Genomic DNA, 16,236 nt, shown 5'->3' with positions numbered 1-16,236 from the left:
TTCCCACTATGCTTCCTTCAAGGTATGCTCCAATATAACTGCAGTGAAATAACTGAGGATTATTTAACCCCTATTATTTGGATTCATCCTAGGTAGATCATAGGTTCAGTCAATAATATTGCACAGCTCACAGGTAAAAGGAAGACTACAGGGTACAGAGGAGGGGAAATTGCTAAATCATACCCCGGTGTTTGCTAAAGCAATGCTTCTTTCAACTTCAGGTTGTGACCCATGGATAGATTGTGAAATCACTTTAGTGAGTTTAAAAATCCAGCATACATTAGAAAGAAAAGTAGAATAGAAAAGATGTGCAGCCCATATAAAAAAGGTAGGTATTATTTTATGAAACATTTCAGGTTTACATTTACAAGCATGTGTGTAGTGGTTTCTGATATGAAATATATCCCTAGCTGAAGTCACAGTAAAAATAAATTTGAAAACCTTTGTCCTCAAGCATACTCCTTGGAAAAATAAATCCTTTAAATCTGAAGAAAATGTAAGAGGTTTGTGGTGTTAAAAGATAAACTCAAGCATGTTAAAAATTTGAAGAGTTTATTTGAGCAAAAATTGATTGGGACAGGGCAGCCCCAAACCGGAAATGGTTAAGAGTGCACAGCCAACAGGAGCCGGGGAAAGACTTATATAGCGAAAGTGCAGAAGCAAAGAAAGGAAATTATTTGATTGTCTATAGCTTAAAGCCTAGGTGGCTGTTTGTAAATGGTTGTCCTTAAGTTTCAATTTCCTAACTTTGAGGCATTTACAGGCTTAGATTTCAGTTTGCTTAGTAGGCAGACAGGGCATAGAGCCACCTAAGGGCCTCCATGTTTAATTAATTTAACAATGGTCAAATAAGTTTGGCAAAGACTGAGAACCAATTTGCCTTTTGGAGATTCAAAACTCATATTAGCATATTACAAGCCCTGTAAGTCTTTCAGTGAAGAAATGTTTAACTAAACATTTTCTAAAGATTGGCTGCAGAACTTCTTTTTTTTTTTTTGTATTTCAGGGATAACATCTATTAACATCTTTCGGCCCTGGTGTTGGGAGAAGCAAGCTTTCATCTGTGCTGTCATGGTCTCTGATTTCTACTGGCAAGTTGTCATCTCTGAGAGTGCTAACTCCTGTCCAAGTTTGATCTACTTCAGTCTAACCCAATTTATCACAAAGAGGGGACTGTGGTGTGTGCGTGGAGAGAAGTGTAGGCCACTGGCAGTAAGGAAATAACAGCGTATGTCGATTTGCTCAGTCTCATTCTGGTACTCAGAATCAAACTGCTCTACCATGTCTTGCTTTTCACTACTCATTTAAATCCCAGGGTTTCTTCCAGGTCTGTGGCTAAGACCTCTTCCTAAGCTTCCTCCAATCCAGGCATGTTTAGGGAACTAATCTGGAGCCAGGGTGGGAGATCCCAGGGCCTTCCCTTGATAATTCCTTCTGCAGCTCTACTGCTATTACATAAGGAGATCTGAATTAAGACTTACAAGTGACTCAGTAACTAACTGGACTGAGATATTGTAAACTTGGGCAAGTTATTTAACTCTTCTGTGTCTCTAGTTGCCATATATAATATAAGGAGGTTGGACACTGATCTCAGAGATCTCATCCTGAACCAATATTTGGGGTTTAATCTGGTGGTTTTGACCTTTACAGTAATCCTGAAACTTCTTCCCTCCAGCATTTTCCTCCCTTCCTCTTTTTTTGACTTAATTTCCAGGTGTTTTGGAGTCTGCCTTTCGCTAAACATTGTACCAATGGCTGGAGATAGGATGGTTAACATGATGGTGAGTAATTTTTATATCCTGTTCCCAGCAATCACCTGCTTGGACAAAATGGTGATTCCTAACTCTGTCTGGTCACTATCATTACTGCAGAAAACATTTTGTTCATTTCACAGAAACATCTACTCTGCTAAAACAAATAAATACATGACTCATATTTACATTAGAAAATAGATCATGCCAGTTTCCTGTTTGGGAGGCTTCCTCAAAGAACACCCTGCTTTGTTCCCTTGGAGAAGAACAATGATATCAGTAAGTGCTGCCACCTTATAGCAACAGCTGGCCAAGTACTATATTCATGATCTAAGTCCTAGCCAGTGGAATTCTGTTCAGGCAAGACTCACTTCTGAGAGGCTGATAGACTGATTTAAAATTGAGTTAGGGACTTCCCTGGTGGTCCAGTGGTTAAGACTCCGAGCTTCCACTGCAGGGGGCACAGGTTTGATTCCTGGTCGGGGGAACTAAGATCCCAAATGCTGTGGGGCGTGGCCAAAAAAAAAAGTTAAAATTGAGTTAAATGAAAGTTGTTACTGATGCTAATACAACTATTCCTTTAAAAGGGTAGAATATCTATGTTACACCTAACTATCAAATATACTGAGAAGGTGGATACAAAATTAAATGTCTCATAAACCTTCAAGTCTATTCTGCAAGTTTTCTTAAAAACACACACGAAACAACAAGCAAAGAAGGGAATACCCTGGTGGTCCAGTGGTTAGGATTCCATGCTTTCACTGCCAAGGGAGGGCCCAGGTTCGATCCCTGGTCAGGGAACTAATGGGGAACTAAGAGCCCGCAAGCTGTGTGGCGTGGCCAAAAAAACCAAACCAAACCAAGACAAAGAAAAAACCAAACAAGCAAAACATGCTGGCTTTTCGTTAAGAACATTCAGACATACTTTTGGAATGCCGCTACATACATGGTAGTCACTGTAAAACTTTCTTTTTTTAAATTCCTAATTGTTATATGACCTTAAAAAAAGTATACTCTCAATGATGGAAGATAATAGTTGCATTGTACTTTGTACTGGTCAGATCACATGTGGGACACTGCGTTCAACTCTAAGCACTGCATTTTTAGAGAAACACAGACAAATGAAAATATTCTCAGAGACGTGAGGGAACTTAAAATCGTTGGTAAATGGAATTGCTAAAGAGAGTGTGTATTTTGGGACCAGAGAAGAGCAGATGATAAGGGCACAGAATAGCTAGCTAGCTGTCTTCAAATATGTAAAAGGAGGTAGCATTCTTATACATTGCTCTGGAAAGCAAAACACAGACAAAGGGTAGCCGTCAGAGGAGGCATATGTTAGCTTAACCTAAGCTGTAGATTAGATTTTTGCTTTGGTATTTGATCATTAGAGGTAACCAAACAGAGGCTAGACTATCACCTGGCTGGAATATTGTAGCTTTTAATTCTTTTTTGAATATTAGATTTTATGTTCCTTCTTTCCCTTTGGTCAGTGTGAAACCCAGAATCTGATGAAGGAATTAGGCCACATAGTACAATTCTATATTACATTTGAAAAGGTTACCTGGTACAATTTGATACAGGACCTAGGTTTTCTTTGGAGCCATGTTTCTCATAGCTCTACACTAATTGCAAAGTTGTGCCTGATCTTATTCATATTCCTGATGTATATTTCCAAGCATAAGTAGTATAAAATATCTCATATTATGACCTCAAGGACATAGTTCTGAAGATATGTATAACTTGCAGTGCCAGAAATGTAACCTTTCAGCTTTTTAAAAACTGAAACTTCAAGGGCATTTTCTTGAAATAGATTGAGCTCAACTTGCCCTGCAATTTTCTAGAAGAAAACCTGTTATCAATTTTCAGAGAATCATCCCAGGAAGTGCTCTCTGACTTTCAGAAGTAGGATGAAAATCACATCCTGCGGGCATCACATCCTGCGTGTGGGCAGAGTGCCTCTATAAATCATCAGTCATGGATGCACTGCTCTGAGTGAGGGCTGGGGGCGTGAGTGACAGGACAAAGTCAATGAATACAAGTGGGGTGAGGAAGGGGTGTGGAGAGGGACATGATGGGAGGGTGGAGCTCCGCAGAAGGGGAGAAGGACTAGCAGTGCCTCTGCAAGCAGTGGTTACAGCCTGAAGCAGAGCAGCTGAGATTATGCACAGATACCTGCAAGGAGACTGTGGAAAGATTGAGTTGCCTTTCCTTTCCAGAAGAGCATTTAGATGGATGAAAGCAGAATTGTATACTCTCAGATTTTAATCCATTGGTGTTGGAGAATAGAGAAGCCTACAGATTCTGATGATGGTAAAAATACTACTTTATATTTGAATATTATCTTATATTTTTCAAAGTTCTTTCACATTTTATGGGACCAAATAAAACACTGTAGAGACTTAAAATATTCTTGCAGTTTTTGGACTCTCAAACCTGTGTAATGGCTGCCAAATTTTGCATATCCAATGTCTTTGTAGGGCCAGTGAATTTAGTGGGTATCAGGGATGATCTCAGCATTTTATTTTTTCAGTAACTAATACAAAGACCATGTGTCCAACTTCATATTCTGGCCCATTGTGTAGTTTGGAAGTTAGAGCTAGTTTTGTGGTGCAGAATATTGTCCAGAAGTAAATTTGGCCAGGACATTGACTTGATTGCTTAAAAACATGTGCAGGAGGTCCAGGATGCATTTTATAAGTTTGTTCTGGTTTACTCTGATAAACCTTATGGTCATATGGTTTTAAGACTGGTGCCAGTGATTCCTCAAACTAAAGCTGAAATGTTGGGCTTCCCTGGTGGCGCAGTGGTTGAGAGTCCGCCTGCTGATGCAGGGGACATGGGTTCATGCCCCGGTCCGGGAAGATCCCACATGCCGCGGAGCGGCTGGGCCCGTGAGCCATGGCCGCTGAGCCTGCGCGTCCGGAGCCTGTGCTCCGCAAAGGGAGAGGCCACAACAGTGAGAGGCCTGCGTATCACACACGCACACACACACACACACAAAAAGCAGAAATGTTAAGTATTATTTTTCAAATCAATATTCTTCATACCTTGTGGTTATTCTCAGAAAACACAACTCTATTATTTCTCAAATACAATATTAAGGATTCTATTCAGATTCATGTATCAAGTATTTATTGAGGAGAAAGTCAAAATACAAGTTATGTACCATTTATGTCATTATAAAGAGTCATGGCAACAGAAGGGGTATAGCATATAATAGATAAGAGTATGGAGTCACAGTCTGACTGTCAGAGTTTAAATTTTAACTCTACCACTTACTACATGAGATTTCTTGGGTGAGTCAAGTAATTTCTCTGTGCTTTGTTTCCCTCAGTTGTGCACTGGGCATAATAATAAGACCTACTTCTTAGAATTGTGAATTTTCAACGAATTAATACATGTAGAACAGTCTGAAGAGGACCTAGCCTTGGTAAATGCTCTGTAAATTGTAGCTATCATCATGCAAAGATTTCTACTTGGATTATAAGAATTCAAGCAAAAGTTTCCTTAACTTTTCCATATGTTTTGAAGCATAGTGAAAGAATTTTATACCTTAGATCTTTTTAGAAATTACACTTCTTGCTGTTTCAGAATTTCAAATCAGTGGACAAGTGTAAATATAATAATGTTTAGATATCTAAAGTGAAATAATTTCATTTAAAAAAGTGAGAGAACTTAAGTATGTGTAAAAATGAGAGAATTTAGGTATATGTATTAGATTAAGGGACTTGCCCAAAATGTGAAATACGAAGCCTGTATCAGGGATTCTGTCTTCCGATAATCTCTAGAGCGTTGCGTAAGTATGTAAACCATAATCTGCAAGCAAAAGTAAATAAATACCCAGAACCAACATTGGATCACAGATGTTTTTAGCACTTTTGTACCCACTGGTATTTTTATAAACGTGGGTTTAAATGCAAGATGAGTTAAAGTCCAATGTGACTTTGAGTTGAGTCATCTTGGCTTCTGCAGAATGTACTCAATTGCTTTTCCATGACAGCAACCTTAAGAGAGTATCTATACATAGGCAAGGTAGAATGATTATCTGGGGAAAGCAAACCATATAATTCAAACCAAATGACGCCCTTTGGTCTGAACTTTCTGATATAACTATGACTAAATTGGTTGTTCTTTGTTTTATTTTGTTTGTTTTATTTTGGAAACTGGGGAATCAGCAGGAAAAGTGGATGAAGGAAGAACTTATCCAAACAATTGTCTCAATTTTCTACCCAGGGACAGTCAGTGTTGACCCTTAAAACAGATAATAGAAAATGCTGTGGAAGTGTTTTGCCCCAAAAAAGGAACCCTAGCTTCTGTCATTTCACTGTTGTAGCATAACTTCTATTTAAATTTTGTTTTAAAGTATTGTCATTATTAAGATGTTGATTTTAAGCTGCTATCAGCCAAAACCTATACTTGCAGTGTCACTACCCTGTCAGCAGAAAGCAAGGCTAGCACATTGGTTTCTTTTTTTTTTTTTTGTATTCCTGTTTTTTTTTTATACAGCAGGTTCTTATTAGTCATCAATTTTATACACATCAGTGTATACATGTCAATCCCAATCTCCCAATTCATCACACCACCACCACCACCACCCCCGCGGCTTTCCCCCCTTGGTGTCCATACGTTTGTTCTCTACATCTGTGTCTCAATTTCTGCCCCGCAAACTGGTTCATCTGTACCATTTTTCTAGGTTCCACATACATGTGTTAATATACGATATTTGTTTTTCTCTTTCTGACTTACTTCACTCTGTATGACAGTCCCTAGATCCATCCACGACTCAAAAAATGACCCAATTTCGTTCCTTTTTATGGCTGAGTAATATTCCATTGTATATATGTACCACTTTTCTTTATCCATTTGTCTGTTGATGGGCATTTAGGTTGCTTCCATGACCTGGCTATTGTAAATAGTGCTGCAATGAACATTGGGGTGCATGTGTCTTTTTGAATTGGGGTTTTCTCTGGGTATATGCCCAGTACTGGTATTGCTGGATCATATGGTAATTACATTTTTAGATTTTTAAGGAACCTCCATACGGTCCTCCATAGTAGCTGTATCAGTTTCCATTCCCACCAACAGTGCAAGAGGGTTCCCTTTTCTCCACACCCTCTCCAGCATTTGTTGTTTGTAGATTTTCTGATGAAGCCCATTCTAACTGGTGTGAGGTGATACCTCATTGTAGTTTTGATTTGCATTTCTCTAATAATTAGTGATGTAGAGCAGCTTTTCATATGCTGCTTGTCCATCTGTATGTCTTCTTTGTAGAAATGTCTATTTAGGTCTTCTGCCCATTTTTGGATTGGGTTGCTTGTTCTTTTTTTTGCGGTACGCGGGCCTCTCACTGTTGTGGCCTCTCCCATTGCGGAGCACAGGCTCCGGACGTGCAGGCTCAGCAGCCATGGCTCACGGGCCCAGCTGCTCCGCGGCACGTGGGATCTTCCCAGACCGGGGCACGAACCTGTGTCCCCTGCATCGGCAGGTGGATTCTCAACCACTGCGCCACCAGGGAAGCCCCGTTTGTTCTTTTAATATTGAGCGGTATGAGCTGTTTATATATTTTGGAGATTAATCCTTTGTCTGTTGATTCATTTGCAAGTATTTTCTCCCATTCTGAGGATTGTCTTTTCATCTTGTTTATGGTTTCCTTTGCAGTGCAAAAGCTTTTAAGTTTCATTATGTCCCATTTGTTTATTTTTGTTTTTATTTCCATTACTCTAAGAGATGGATCAAAAAGGATCTTGCTGTGATTTATGTCAAAGGGTGTTCTTCCTATGTTTTCCTCTAAGACTTTTATAGTGTCTCGTCTTACATTTAGGTCTCTAATCCATTTTGAGTTTATTTTTGTGTATGGTGTTAGGGAGTATACTAATTTCATTCTTTTACATGTAGCTGTCCAGTTTTCCCAGCACCACTTATTGAAGAGGCTGTCTTTTCTCCACTGTATATCCTTGCCTCCTTTGTCATAGATTAGTTGACCATAGGTGCGTGGGTTTACCTCTGGGCTTTCTATGTTGTTCCATAGATCTATGTTCCTGTTTTTGTGCCAGTACCACATTGTCTTGATTACTGTAGCTTTGTAGTATAGTCTGAAGTCAGGGAGTCTCACTCCTCCAGCTCCGTTTTTCTTTTCTTTTTTTTTTTTTGTGGTATGCGGGCCTCTCACTGTTGTGGCCTCTCCCGTTGCAGAGCACAGGCTCCGGACGCGCAGGCTCAGCGGCCACGGCTCACAGGCCCAGCCGCTCCACGGCATGTGGGATCCTCCCGGACCGGGACACGAACCCGTGTCCCCTGCATCATCAGGCAGACTCTCAACCACTGCGCCACCAGGGAAGCCCCAGCTCCTTTTTTTTTCCCCTCAAGACTGCTTTGTGTATTCGGGGTCTTTTGGGTCTCCATACAAATTTTAAGATTTTTTGTTCTAGTTCTGTAAAAAATGCCATTGGTAATTTGATAGGGATTGCATTGAATCTGTAGATTGCTTTGGGTAGTACAGTCATTTTCACAATGTTGATTCTTCCAATCCAAGAACATGGTATATGTCTCTGTCTGTTGGTATCATCTTTAATTTCTTTTATCAGTGTCTTATAGTTTTCTGCATACAGGTCTTTTGTCTTCCTAGGTAGGTTTATTCCTAGGTATTTTATTTTTTTTGTTGCAATGGTAAATGGGAGTGTTTCCTTAATTTCCATTTCAGATTTTTCATCATTAGTGTATAGGAATGCAAGAGATTTCTGTGCATTAATTTTGTATCCTGCAACTTTACCAAATTCATTGATTAGCTCTAGTAGTTTTCTGGTGGCATCTTTAGGATTCTCTATGTATAGTATCATGTCATCTGCAAACAGTGACAGTTTTACTTCTTCTTTTCCAATTTGTATTCCTTTTATTTCTTTTTCTTCTCTGATTGCTGAGGCTAGGACTTCCAAAACTATGTTGAATACTAGTGGTGAGAGTGGACATCCTTTTCTTGTTCCTGATCTTAGAAGAAATGGTTTCAGTTTTTCACCATTGAGAAGGATGTTTGCTGTGGGTTTGTCGTATATGGCCTTTATTATGTTGAGGTAGTTTCCCTCTATGCCCACTTTCTGGAGAGTTTTTATCATAAATGGGTGTTGAATTTTGTCAAAAGCTTTTTCTGCATCTATTAGGATGATCATATGGTTTTTATTCTTCAGTTTGTTAATATGGTGTATCACATTGATTGATTTCCATATATTGAAGAATCCTTGCATCCCTGGGATAAATCCCACTTGATCATGGTGTATGATCCTTTTAATGTGTTGTTGGATTCTGTCTGCTAGTATTTTGTTGAGGATTTTTGCATCTATATTCATCAGTGATATTGGTCTGTAATTTTCTTTTTTTGTAGTATATTTGTCTGGTTTTGGTATCACAGTGATGGTGGTCTCATACAATGAGTCTGGGAGTGTTCCTTCCTCTGCAATTTTTTGGAAGAGTTTGAGAAGGATGGATGTTAGCTCTTCTCTAAATGTTTGATAGAATTCACCTGTGAAGCCATCTGGTTCTGAACTTTTGTTTGTTTGAAGATTTTAAATCACAGTTTCAATTTCAGTGCTTGTGATTGGTCTGTTCATATTTTCTATTTCTTCCTGGATCAGTCTTGGAAGGTTATACCTTTCTAAGAATTTGTCAGTTTCTTCCAGGTTGTCTAATTTATTGGCATAGAGTTGCTTGTAGTAGCCTCTTAGGATGCTTTGTATTTCTGTAGTGTCTGTTTTAACTTCTCCTTTTTCATTTCTAATTTTATTGATTTGAGTCCTCTCCCTCTTTTTCTTGATGACTCTGGCTAATGGTTTATCAATTTTGCTTATCTTCTCAATGAACCAGCTTTTAGTTTCATTGATCTTTGCAATTGTTTTCTTTGTTTCTATTTCATTTATTTCTGCTCTGATCTTTATGATTTCTTTCCTTCTGCTAACTTTGGGTTTTGTTTGTTCTTCTTTCTCTAGTTCCTTTAGGTGTAAGGTTAGATTATTTATTTGAGATTTTTCTTATTTCTTGAGGTAGTCTTGTATAGCTATAAACTTCCTTCTCAGAACTGCTTTTGCTGCATCCCATAGGTTTTGGATTGTCATGTTTTCATTGTTATTTGTCTCTAGGTATTTTTTGATTTCCTCTTTCATTTCTTCAGTGATCTCTTGGTTAGTTAGTAATGTAGTATTTAGGCTCCACGTGTTTGTGTTTTATACGTTTTTTCCCCTGTAATTCATTTCTAATCTCATAGTGTTGTGGTCAGAAAAGATGCTTGATATGATTTCAATTTTCTTAAATTTACTGAGGCTTGATTTGTGACCCAAGATGTGATCTATCCTGGAGAATGTTCTGTGCGCACTTGAGAAGAAAGTGTAATCTGCTGTTTTTGGATGGAATGTCCTATAAATATCAATGAAATCTATCTGGTCTATTGTGTCATTTAAAGCTTCTGTTTCCTTATTTATTTTCATTTTGGATGATCTGTCCATTGGTGTAAGAGAGGTGTTAAAAGTCCCCCACTATTATTGTCTTACTGTTGACTTCCTCTTTTACATCTGTTAGCAGTTGCCTTATGTATTGAGGTTCTCCTTTGTTGGGTGCATATATATTTATAATTGTTATATCTTCTTCTTGGATTGATCCCTTGATCATTATGCAGTGTCCTTCCTTGTCTCTTGTAACTTTCTTCTTTTTAAAGTCTATTTTATCTGGTATGAGTATTGCTACTCCAGCTTTCTTTTGATTTCCATTTGCATGGAATGTCTTTTTCCATCCCCTCACTTTCAGTCTGTATGTGTCCCTAGGTCTGAAGTGGGTCTCTTGAAGACAGCATATATATGGGTCTTGTTTTTGTATCCATTCAGCAAGCCTGTGTCTTTTGGTTGGAGCATTTAATCCATTCACGTTTAAGGTAATTATCGATATGTATGTTCCTATGACATTTTCTTAATTTCTTTGGGTTTGTTTTTGTAGGTCCTTTTCTTCTCTTGTGTCTCCCACTTAGAGAAGTTCCTTTAGCATTTGTTGTAGAGCTGGTTTGGTGGTGAATTATCTTAGCTTTTGCTTGTCTGTAAAGCTTTTGATTTCTCCATTGAATCTGAATGAGATCCTTGCTGGGTACAGTAATCTTTGTTGTAGGTGCCTCCCTTTTATCACTTTAAGTATATCATGCAACTCCCTTCTGGCTTTTAGAGTTTCTGCTGAGAAATCAGCTGTTAGCCTTATGGGAATTCCCTTGTATGTTATTTGTCGTTTTTCCCTTGCTGCTTTCAATAATTTTTCTTTGTCTTTAATTTTTGCCAATTTGATTACTATGTGTCTCGGTGTGTTTCTCCTTGGGTTTATCCTGTATGGGACTCTCTGCGCTTCCTGGACTTGGGTGGCTATTTCCTTTCCCATGTTAGGGAAGTTTTTGATTATAATCTCTTCAAATATTTTCTCGGGTCCTTTCTCTCTCTCTTCTCCTTCTGGGACCCCTGTAAAGTGAATGTTGTTGCGTTTAATGTTGTCCCAGAGGTCTCTTAGGCTGTCTTCATTTCTTTTCATTCTCTTTTCTTTATTCTGTTCTGCAGCAGTGAATTCCACCTTTCTGTCTTCCAGGTCACTTATCCATTCTTCTGCCTCAGTTATTCTGCTATTGATTCCTTCTAGTGTAGTTTTCATTTCAGTTATTGTATTGCTCATCTCTGTTTGTTTGTTCTTTAATTCTTCTAGGTCTTTGTTAAACATTTCTTGCATCTTCTTGATCTTTGCCTCAATTGTTTTTCCAAGGTCCTGGATCATCTTCACTCTCGTTATTCTGAATTCTTTTTCTGGAAGGTTGCCTATCTCCACCTCATTTAGTTATTTTTTTGGGGTTTTATCTTGTTCCTTCATCTGGTACAAAGCCCTCTGCCTTTTGATCTTGTCTATCTTTCTGTGAATGTGGTTTTTGTTCCACAGGCTTCAGGACTGTAGTTCTTCTTGCTTCTGCTGTCTGCCCTCTGGTGGATGAGGCTATCTAAGAGGCTTGTGCAGGTTTCCTGATGGGACTGGTGGTGGGTAGAGCTGGGTGTTGCTCTGGTGGGCAGAGCTCAGTAAAACTTTAGTCTGCTTGACTGCTGATGGGTGGGGCTGGGTTCCCTCCCTGTTGGTTGTTTGGCCTGAGGCAACCCAACACTGGAGCCTACCTCGGCTCTTTGGTGGGGCTCATGGCAGACTCTGGGAGGGCTCACGTCGAGGAGTACCTCCCAGAACTTCCATTGCTATGTTCCCATCCCCACGGTGAGCCACAGCCACCCCCCGCCTCTGCAGGAGACCCTCCAACACTAGCAGGTAGGTCTGGTTCAGTCTCCTATGGGGTCACTGCTCCTTCCCCTGGGTCCCAACACTCACACTACTTTGTGAGTGCCCTCCAAGAGTGGAGTCTCTGTTTCCCCCAGTCCTGTCGAAGTCCTGCAATCAAATCCCACTAGGCTTCAAAGTCTGATTCTCTAGGAATTCCTCCTCCAGTTGCCAGACCCCCAGGTTGGGAAGTGTGACATGGGCTGAGAACCTTCACTCCAGTGGGTGGACTTTTGTGGTATAAGTGTTCTCCAGTCTGTGAGTCATGCACCCAGCAGTTATGGGATTTGATTTTACTGTGATTGCACCCCTCCTACCGTCTCTTTGTGGCTTCTCCTTTGTCTTTGGATGTGGGGTGTCTTTTTTGGTGAGTTCCAGTGTCTTCCTGTCGATGACTGTCCAGCAGCTAGTTGTGATTCTGGTGTTCTCACAAGAGGGAGTGAGAGCACGTCCTTCTACTCCGCCATCTTGGTTCCAATCCACATTGATTTCTAAATGCTTGTTGAGGAAGAGAAAAAGTGCTCAGACATGAGATGCGAGAGGACTCAATTTTCCAACGCACAACTTGGATTCAGTCTAAAATGTCAACCTAAGAATCGGCAGTCAATATGAAACTGAGTTCTTATACATACACATGAAATAACTAGAGCAAAATCAATTATTTTTTGTCACTATCTAAAATATTAGAAACTTCTTAAAAGCATTTGTCACCATAGTTGATGTGAACTAAACCATCAACTATCTTAACTGATATTGACAGAACATGACACCTAATAGATTTGTTCTCTTCGATTGTACTTTAAAAATTTTCAAATTTCTTTTCAAATTCATGTTGGTTAATGAATAGTGACTCAAAAATGTTGACTAATTTTTTTAAAAATCTAATGAAAAATGATAATCACGTAGAATATGTTATTTGACTACAACAGGATTAAATTAGGAGCCACGAAACAGGCATCTTGATATATTAGGCTGCTCAGGCTGCTACAACAAAATACCACAGCCTATATATTCAAAGTGCTGAAGGGGAAAATAACTATCAATCTAAAATCCTATATCTGGCAAAACTGTCCTTCAAAAATGAAGGAAAAATTGATATAGTCTTAGAAAACCAAAAGCTAAGGGAGTTAATTACCACTGTACCTGTCATGCAAGAAATCTTTCAAGTTGAAATGAAAGGAAACTAAACAGTAACTTAAAGCTGTGTGAAGAAATAAAGATATTTGGTAAAGGAAAGTATAAGAACAATCATAAAAATGAGCATTATTGTAAGTTAAAAAAAAAAACACCACAGCATAGGTAGCCTGAAGAACATAAGTTAATTTTCTCACAGTTCTGGAGTCTGGATGTCTAAGATCAAGGCACCCAAATTTGGTTTCTGGTGAGTGATTTCTTCCTTTCTTGCTATGCTTTCACATGGTCTTTCCTTGGTGGGTGTATGAGTAGGGGAAGAGAGAGGGAGAGGGAGAGAAAGAGAGAGAGAGAGAGAGAGAACTCTGATGCTTCCTGTTATAAGGACACTAATCCCCATAAGACCCTTATGATCTTATTTAACCTTAATTACTACCTTAGAGGCTCCAGCTTCAAATACAACTACACTGGCATGTTAGGTCTTCATCATATGAATTTTGGGGGGATACAAACGTTCAGTTCATAACACTTGGAAAACCTCAAATATTTAGAAGTTAAACAAAAAACTTCTAAGTAATCCATAGGTCTTACTATGGATTAAGTAAGAAATTGGAAAATATTTCAAACTGAATGACAATGAAAATACAAGATATCCATTTTAGGATGGATGCAACTATGGTAGTGTTCAGATAAAAAATTTATAGCTTTAAATTCTTATATTAAATAGAAGAAAGTTTTAAGATCAATTATCTGAGATTCTACCTTAATAAGCTTTAAAAAAGAGCAAAGTAAACCTCCAAAGTGTAGATGCCAGGAAATAAAGCTAAGAGCAGAAATCAATGTAATAGAAAACACCAAACACTAGAGAAAATTAATAAATGTAAAAGCTGATTTTTACATTATTTACTAATCATGCTGAAAAGATTAGGACAATTAGTCAAACCTTAGAAGGACTAATCAATGGAAAGAAATAACGTTATTACCAATAACAAAAATGATACAGGAGTTACCACCACAGATCCTATGAACATTAAAATAATAATAAAAGATATTATTAAAACATTTTGCCAGTAAATTCGATAAATTATATGAAATGGAAAAAAGTTCCTGGAAAAATATAACACTAAAATTGGCAAAGATGAGACAATATCTGAATAGCCCTGTATCTATTAAAGAAATTGATTTTTAAATCAGAAACATTTTGATGAAGAAAACCCCAGTTTCAATGGTAAATTATCAAATATTTTAGGAAGAAATAATGCCAATCTTGCATAAATTCTTTCAGAAATAGAGGAGAAAAGGAAATTACCAGTTTGTTTTATGTGACCAACATAACCACAAACCAGAAAAATGTATTATAAAAAATAAATAAAAGTATAGACTAGTATACTTCATGAGCATAGACTCAAAAATTCTTAATAAAATATTAGTAAATCAAATCCAACAATATGTAAAAAGGATAATATATCATGATAAAGTAGGGTTTTACCCTGGAATGCAAAGTTGATGTAACATTTGAAAATCAATCAGTATTCACCATAGTAATGGAATAGAAAATAAAAATAACATGTCATTTTAATAGATGCAGAAAAAGTGTTAGACAAATCTAAATACCAATTCATGATTCAGTTAACATCTGAATCATGAACATAATCGATGTGAAATGTTAAATGTTTTCCTTCTAAAGTTCAGGATCAAGTAAAATATACCTTTCAAAAACTTTTTGAAGTATAGTTGATTTACAATGTTGTGTTATTTTCAGGAGTACAGCAGTGATTCAGTTATACATATATATATATATTTTTTTCAGGTTCTTTTCCACAATAAGTTACTAGAAGATATTGAATATAGTTCCCTGTGCTATACAGTAGGTCCTTGTTGTGTAAGGACACCCTATTCAACCTTGAAATGGAGGTCTTGGTCATTGCAATAAAAAAAGAGAAATAAATGCAAAGCATAAAAGTCAGAAAGGAGTAATGCATCTCTATTTGCAGATGATGTATAAAAATGCTAGAAATGATTATAAAATGCTAGAAAACAACTCCTAGAAATAATGAATTTAGCATGATCAAGAGGTGCAAGGTCAATATACAAAAGTCAATTATATTTTTATGTGCTGGTAGCAAACAGTTGGAAATCAAAAAAAAATGATTCCATTTACAATATTACTACAAAATGTGAAATACCTAGGAATAAATTTAACAAAATATATACAGACCTCTTTTCTGAAAAGTGCAGAACATTTCTGAGAGAAATGAAAGGCCTAAATAAATGGTGAAATAAACTGTGTTCATGAATTAGAACATTCAATATTATTAATATCTCAATTCTCCTCTAATTGATCTATAGATGCAACATAATCCCAATCATCATTCTAGTGGGGTTATTTTTGTAGAAGTTGATGAGCTGATTCTAAAGTTTATTTTAAAATGTGACCTAGATTAGCTAAGCAATATTTTTAAAATAAATTTATTTATTTATTTATTTTTGGCTGCATTGGGTCTTCGTTGCTGCATGTGGGCTTTCTCTGGTTGTGGCGAGCGGGGACTACTCTTCCTTGCAGTGCATGGGTTTCTCATTGCGGTGGCTTCCCTTGTTGTGCAGCATGGGCACTAGGCATGAGGGCTTCAGTAGTTGTAGCACACGGGCTTAGTTGCTCCACGACATGTGGGGTCTTCCTGGAGCAGGGCTTGAACCCGTGTCCCCTGCATTGGCAGGCAGATTCTTAACCACTGTGCCACCAGGGAAGCCCAGCCAACCAATTTTTAAAAAGTTGTTCACTCAAGAAGTATTTATTGGTAGGTGATATAAGACAAAGTAATTTTAAAACAAGAAAAACAAACTTGGAGGATTTGACCTGATTTCAAGACTTACTATAAAGCTATAGTAATCAAGATGGTATGGTACTGGCACAAGGATAGACATAGATCAATGGAACAGAGTAAAGAATTCAGAAATAGACCTTCAGGTATATGGTAGATAGATTTTCTACAAAGGTGCCAAGGCAATTCAATGGGAATGAAAGTCCTTT

The sequence above is a fragment of the Hyperoodon ampullatus genome (genome assembly GCF_949752795.1).
Source record: "Hyperoodon ampullatus genome assembly, chromosome: 13".
In the NCBI taxonomy this organism is placed as follows: Eukaryota; Metazoa; Chordata; class Mammalia; order Artiodactyla; family Ziphiidae; genus Hyperoodon; species Hyperoodon ampullatus.
Note: the sequence above shows the minus strand (reverse complement) of the source record.